Genomic DNA, 7,444 nt, shown 5'->3' on the forward strand with positions numbered 1-7,444 from the left:
ACAATTACTAACTGATGGGTGGACCCTTCATCATAATTAATATCTTTCAGTATTCCTGTCACCTATTATGTCAATGGATATATTTCTAGCAAATTATTCAATGACCTTATGATACATCATCTAAGGGAAATACTAATGAGGGAGACTCGTAAAAGGAATTTTGTTGGTTAGAATGATGGTTTTTATTTCTCCCCGAGGGGAGTGGACCGATCCCGGAGGTACTGCAATACCGGGCCGATCCGCGGCAAAGGTGGAGCAAGCCCCTAGCACTTCGCCAAGACCCAAAAATCAGTTTAATATCGTAGATCCCACATGGGGATCGTATCAGATATTAAGCTGATAAGAACAGATACTACACTTTGATCTTAGCCAAAAGGCCGAGAAGCGATACCAACCTGTTCAAATTTTGGAAATCTCCTGACACCTTCTGCAAACACCCGATTAATAAGAATGAGGATAAAAAGGGCATATGTGCTCAAAATTCTTATTCTATAATGCTGATTTAACCCAAAAATAACAATGCAAGTATCTTTGAGTAGAAACTTTAAGGAAATGTCATTTGAACAGTATAAGAATCTTGAAATTATAATTCTTATTAAGTCAAATATTCCTCATTTTCTCTGAGTATGAAGCAACATGCACTTCAAATCAAGCCATGTAATGTACTCTTTGTCTTTCTAAATATCTCTCTCTGATCACTGTAGTGAAGAAATACTGTGGAAATAAACCAGGTTTTGAAGAATGGTAAAAATTATATAATATATTTTCTTGTAAAAAAGGGAAAGCTATGGTCTGCAGATACCAAGTCAAGATGTGCGAGTGTGTGCAGATTGCCCTGATCTTGTGTCCGGGTGGGGGCTCTTAGGCATTCAGTCATAGGCCCCAAGGGTGCAAGACCCGACCGGTGGATCAGGATCTAGCCTTATCTCGGCCCACAAGAATCTTGGCTCAAGGGTATTGCTCCGCCCAGAGCAATCCCAATTTTCAGTTACTAGGAAATCAGTTCGCTATGAAATACTGCAGATTTTGGAAAAATTCTTATGCTGAAACGTTCCATTTTCTTCAGGTGATGCTGGTACCATATCCAGGTCTCTTGGACATATGACGCTGTGCTAATTGAATTGGTTGGCAGACGACAATTTTGATGCTAAGCTTTATTCCATGAACTTCCCAAATTATTTGCTCGAGTCATGCAGAGGCTGTACAACCTTAGCTATATGGATTGTGACCTCATTAAATGACTTAACAGCTAGCAAGTAATTGAGCATGTCCACAGCCTTTATATACTCTTCACACATGATAATATGGTCATAGGGTGTTGCAATTCGTCTTGGCTGGTAGAGTACCTTGGTATTTTTTATGTTCATAGGAAGCTTGTGAACGGTGGCTGCTCTACTAATTTTGAATATAAATACTGATTTATAAAGAAATGAAACAAGTAACCTGCATAATTTTGTTTAAAAAAAGGATAGGTACCAAGATTAATTCTTTTACTATAAAATGGTTAGAATTTGGTAGGATTACTTTCTATAACAAATATTTTAAGAGGGATTAATTTCAATAAGGAGTTCTTTTAGAGGGATAGCGCGAACGCAGTCCCTCGCTACCAAAAATTTCGCACCCGAGTTGACCACATTTGGGTCAATCGCAAGGGTCAGCACCACCGGAGTGCAATGGTGAGCCTCGCCTTGGGGGAACCACCTTCGTGATCATGGTGTCCCCTGTGCCAGGTAAGTATGCTTAACCAACAGCCTTTTCACCCCTCATGCAACATGACTGCACACATTATACAGAGCAATAAAGAATGGTGGTCATAATAATGGACTCTATTTCTTGAAAATGCAAATATTTCTTGAACAAAGCAAATATTTTTCTTAATATGAATGAAAACCATTTCTTCAACATTTGATATAACTAGAAGGAGAAGATGGAAATATAAATATTTCTGTCTAATAGACCTACCAAAAACCTATCACCACGATAATCCCTGCCCACTGACCATCTTAGCTAGCTGGTTTTTTCAGCTAGCAGAGAATTACAGCTCCAAGTACAGTTTCCTGGCTGGCTGAAGGACTTGCGGCTCAGCTCCCGAGCCGTCAACACCTACCAGACGAAGCTCCCAGAGAGATTAGCACCTTCACTTACTGTCGTCCTTTGACTTGACTGACTGAATTTTGTAACTAGTCTAGAAAAAGCAGCTAGCTAAGAATTAGGCTCAGAGTCCAGTCAACTAGCTCGCTTAAATATTCAGCTATACCTCTTGACCGTTTACTTACAAATGAGCAAACTTTGTGACCCAAAAGACCCATCTTTTTGCAATTACCCCTGTAATTGCACACATATTGTTCTTCTTTTCTTTTACACATGTGAGTATTTTATTTTGTTGAAATTTGATGTGCATTTAAATGCAAATATTCCTTCAGAACGATTTCTGTAATTTTGTTTTTTTAATTTAAATAACAATGATAATCAAATAATAAAATTGCTAAAAATAATAGAAACTGAATATAAAATTTCAATTAGGATATGGAAAAAGAGAATTTATAATTCACTTTTGTTACTGCTGGTAGACTACTGATAATTGCTAAATTCAAAATGAATATGGGTAACTTGTTAATGCGACTGGATGGATATACCTAAGTATGGTAACGATAGTAACAATGGGTAAATAAACCAAAAATTATAAAAAAATAGGTTGTATATGACAACATTATAAATGAAAATCAATTAAATATGATGAAAACAGAATGAATAATTGAAGAGACTTAAAATTTATGGAGTATTTTATGATTTTTCGGTTTTAATCTGATTATTATGAATAAATTCCATTTTATTTATTGGTTATAGTTACTGATGTTTTCTGGATGAATAATTGGGTTTTAAATAATATAAACAACTACCAATTGATGTGCGGATCCTACGGCATAATCTATCTCTCTGAATTTCTGTCACCGATTATGTCAATGAATATATTTATTGCTAAATTTCCAATAACAATATGATGGATTATCTCAGAAATTACCACGAGGGAGACTCGTTTATTAGTATGATGGTTTTTATTTCTCCCCGAGGGGAGTGGACCGATCCCGGAGGTACTGCAATACCGGGCCGATCCGCGGCAAAGGTGGAGCAAGCCCCTAGCACTTCGCCAAGACCCAAAAATCAGTTTAATATCGTAGATCCCACATGGGGATCGTATCAGATATTAAGCTGATAAGAACAGATACTACACTTTGATCTTAGCCAAAAGGCCGAGAAGCGATACCGACCTGTTCAAATTTTGGAAATCCCCTGACACCTTCTGCTAACACCTGATTTATAAGAATGAGAATAAAAAGGGCATATGTGCTCAAAATTCTTATTCAGTAACCCTGATTTTACACAAAATAACAATGCAATTATCTTTGATTAGAAACTTGAAATATATATAATTTGAACAGTATAAGAATCACGAAACAATAATTCTTATTAAGTCTAATATTCTTCATTTTCTCTAAGTATGAAGCAACATGCACTTCAAATCAAGCCATGTAAAGTACTCTTTGTCTTCCTAAATATGTCTCTCTGATCATTGTAGTGAAGATATACTGTGAAATTAAACCAAACCAGGTTCTGAAGAATGGTAAAAATTATATATATTTTCTTGTAAAAAAATAAGGAAAGCCATGGTTTGCAAAAACCAAGTCAAAATGCCTCATGACTTAAAGGCACTGATGCAGTGCCCACCAAGTTGGACCCATACCAACAACCCTGTAACTTGGAATATGGGGAACCTTGCCCACCGAGGACTTCTCACCAGAATCCCCTTTCAGTCTCACCTTAGCTCAGCTCCGACACTGATAGGACCTCTCAGCCAACTCAAGACCACGCTTACCCGGCACAGAGGACAGCAAGTTTCCAGCCTGGCTTACCTAGCACAGGGGACGCCACCTCACTGCTGTTTTTTGCTCCAGCTTAACTATGTCCACTCACTTACTTGGGGATTAGGTATGGGACAATCTCTACCACAAACACATACACTGTACTGAGAGGTACACCAACAAGCTGTGCAACTGTGAGGAGCGTGTGATTTACAGCTGGCATAGAGGCAACATCCTCTACCACATACGAATCTCATGCAAGTCTCTGTCAATCGTGACTTTCAAGGCTGTGACAGATTCTCAGACCGAATCAGAAATTATTGGGACAAATGTTGCTACCTGAAACTCCACAGGATGAAATTGTCACCCTGGCCTCTAAAATGAAACAGAATCCCAAGACTGCATTAACTGCTGCTCTGCACTTCTACCCCAAAGCAGGCAGGGCACCCTGCCACCAAGGAAAATAATGAGCCACCTGCATCACCTGCCACCAAGGAGGGACCCAAGGAGCCACCTGTGTCACCTGCCACTTTAACTGCCGCTGCCTCTCCAAGGCCCTACTCTCAGCAGCCCCTAAAACTCCTACCCACTCTCAAGCAATAGTAGGTTGTGGTGGCAGAAGTGGTAACATCCCTGACTGGTGAACGCCAGACTGGGGTTCGATTCCCGCTCAAACTCAATAGTTTCTTTGGTCGCTGCAACCTTGCTATCCTTGTGAGCTAAGGATGGGGGTTTGAGGGACCCTATAGGTTCATCTGCTGAGTCATCAGCAGACATTGCCTGGCCCTCCTTGGTCCTAGCTTGGATCTTGAGGGGGCTTGGGCGCTGATCATAAGTAAATACGGGCAGTCTCTAGGGCATTGCTTCTCCTTGATAGGGCAATATCACTGTCCCTTGCCTCTGCCATTCATGAGTAGCCTTTACACCTTTAAACCCGCTGTCAAGAAAAAAATTTTGGACACTCTGTCTGCTGTGACACCACAGGCTAACATCCCAACCAAGGCTTCTTCTCTTGCTACCACTTCACTCCCCACCACTCCATCTGCTGTGACACTACCGGCTAACATCCCAATGAAGGCTTCTTCTGCTTCCACTCCACTGCCCACCACTCCGGAATGTGAGGACACTTCAGCCATGGAACTTGAAACCACCACTGACACTCCAGCACTTGAGCTGGCAAAGTCACATCTGCCAGAATGCAACTGCACCAGGTGCCTGACTCGGCTGCTAGCCGAGGCCACTGCCACTCTCACCCCTGCTGTAGAGCCTACTCCAGGGCCACGTTCTTCTACAACGAATCCTAAGCAGCTGCCAAAATTCAAATTGCCAGCTGTCGAAGGAGCACCTTCCTATGCAGCAGTAGCTGCTATTACAACGGCCAACCCAGGAATCAAGACGACTGCCAGAGCCAATCTCAAGGGTGATATGATCATCACCCCAAAGGACCAGGATAGCGCCAGCCTTTTTCAGAATGACACCTCCCTGGCCTATCTTGATCCAACCAAGATATTGAGGAAAGCAATTGTCTGCAACTTCCCCACCAACATGCCACTGTTCTTCATCACGGGCCTGGTCAGCCAAAGTAGCCCAGCAGGAGTCACAGTCACCTTCATAGGACCAGTCCTCAACTCACTGGACCTCGGACTATGGGGAACCTTCCCCATTAGGCTGTTTCAACTGCCCACGATTCGGTCATCACAAGGACTGCAAAAGTCCTACGGTCTGTGGCATCTGCAGCTGCCGGCACGCAACTCAAAAATGTATTGATGCACACATGAATGGGTTAGAGACCCTTGCAAAGTGACCCAACTGTGCTAGATCTCACCCTGCCTGGAACAGGTAGTATCCAGAGCTACTCAAGAGATTAGCAGCACCACAGACCACCCCACCTACAGCAGCAGCACCTCAGCAGACACAAAAGCCCCAAAGGGCTCCACTTTCCAGACCTCCTCATCCGTCCACTGATCCTGACCCAGTCACTACTACCCTTGCCACTGTCCCTGCAACTGTCATCGATCCTACCCCAGTCACCATTCCTATTCCTAATCCTAGCCAGATTCCTCCTCCTTCCTCTTCAGCCTCCACCCTCATCTCCTAAGTTGAGCCATTGCCCCTAGATAAGCTGATCCCCTTGATCTTACAGTTTTTAGTTAAAGTCTGCTCTCTTGTTCAGACTCCCTCCAACATTATTCAATCCCTCCTCTCTCCCCTAGTAACAACACCCCCCCCCCCCCTTGAGCAAGGATAAGCATCTATGCTTAGAACTTCTCCTTTTCTCTACTACTGAAGATCCCTCTCTCCACTCCCTGTCTCCTACTCACTGGGATTTGCTTCTATCTCACTTTTATCTACCACAAAAACTCTTCACTTTGGTTTCAGTATGGGCCTGGTTGCCTGCTCCTCCTAGTGGTTATGCTCTTGGGGCTGAGCGACTGTTATGCTCTTGGGGCTGAGCGACTGTATGTCCAGTCTGAGTGCCTGTTGTTGTGTTTGCTCTTGGGCGGACTGATTCTCCAGTGTGTGTTTTTTTATTATACTTTTTTTTTACGACAGCTCTGGACGGAGCTAACTCTGAAAGGCAAGTTTCTCATGAGCCAGGAACTTGCAAGACTCTGGCCACAAGGTCAAGTATGCACACCTTGGGGGGCTAAATGACTTTGAGTCAATAGAGCCCCCAACCGACGTATGAGTGGTCAAACTGAATGCACGCAGAACCCCTTGGATGATTCAAGTGTCCACACTTTGGACATAATAAAGTTAACTCCAGGAGCCATACGGTCTGTGGTATCTGCAGTTGAAGACATCCCACACAGACCTGTATCTGTAATTAAAGATATCCCACACTGACCTGCATCGACACATATAAGGAATGAAAGGAGACCTTTCTGAAATGTCCCAATTGTGCCTTTCCCATCACACCTGGAACCAGTGGTGTCCAGAGCGCCTGAAAAGGTTTGAAGCAGTGACGACCGTTCCACCGACCACAGCTACTGAAGCAATGCCCAAGATACAGGCATCACCGCTGGCATTGCTGTTCCTGTTCTAGCTGCCTTTCCTGATCCAGTCATCACTTTCACACCAAAAAACCTTACCTTTCCAGAATCTTTCTCCTGACCTGTCTATACAGAGTCCTTCTCCTTCCTCATCTATCCCTACCTTTACTCGTAAAGTAGAATCCTTACCCATAGAAAACCTTATGCCCTTAGTCCACGGCCTTGTATCCAAAATCTGTTCTTTGTTACAGATTTCCTCCCTCAACATTCAGTCCCCCTTTTCCCAACAACTTTCACCTCCCCTAAAGCATGGATAAGCTTTTATGCTTAGAACTGCTTCTCTTCACTCCTACTCAAAATCATTCTCGTCGCTTCTATTTACTGGACTTCCTGCCATAAAACTTTCTCTACCACTAAAAATTCTTCTAAGGTTACATGAGGGGCCCGATTTTTGGTCCATGCAGTCACGCTCTTGGGGCTGAGCAACTGCGCCTGCCTTCAGAGTCCTAGACTTGGTTGTGGTGTGACAAGGCTGGTTCGTTTTTAAAAGAATTCCAATCTGAAAAAGCTCAGTTATAATAAAAAAGACTT

The 7,444-nt window shown here is 42.9% G+C and overlaps 3 non-coding genes across 3 annotated transcripts; all 3 read right to left on the minus strand.

Moving 5' to 3' along the window:
* Nucleotides 1-196: 196 nt before the first annotated feature.
* LOC137627982 (U2 spliceosomal RNA) lies at nt 197-389 on the minus strand. The gene has a single exon (XR_011041289.1). It is a non-coding gene; the product is annotated as a U2 spliceosomal RNA (small nuclear RNA).
* Nucleotides 390-1,575: 1,186 nt separating this feature from the next.
* On the minus strand, nt 1,576-1,738 carry LOC137627951 (U1 spliceosomal RNA). Its single transcript, XR_011041264.1, has one exon. It is a non-coding gene; the product is annotated as a U1 spliceosomal RNA (small nuclear RNA).
* Nucleotides 1,739-3,070: 1,332 nt separating this feature from the next.
* Nucleotides 3,071-3,263, minus strand: LOC137627983 (U2 spliceosomal RNA). The gene has a single exon (XR_011041290.1). It is a non-coding gene; the product is annotated as a U2 spliceosomal RNA (small nuclear RNA).
* Between the last annotated feature and the right edge of the window lie 4,181 nt (nt 3,264-7,444).

Source organism: Palaemon carinicauda, chromosome 35 (assembly GCF_036898095.1).
Source record: "Palaemon carinicauda isolate YSFRI2023 chromosome 35, ASM3689809v2, whole genome shotgun sequence".
Classification (NCBI taxonomy): Eukaryota; Metazoa; Arthropoda; class Malacostraca; order Decapoda; family Palaemonidae; genus Palaemon; species Palaemon carinicauda.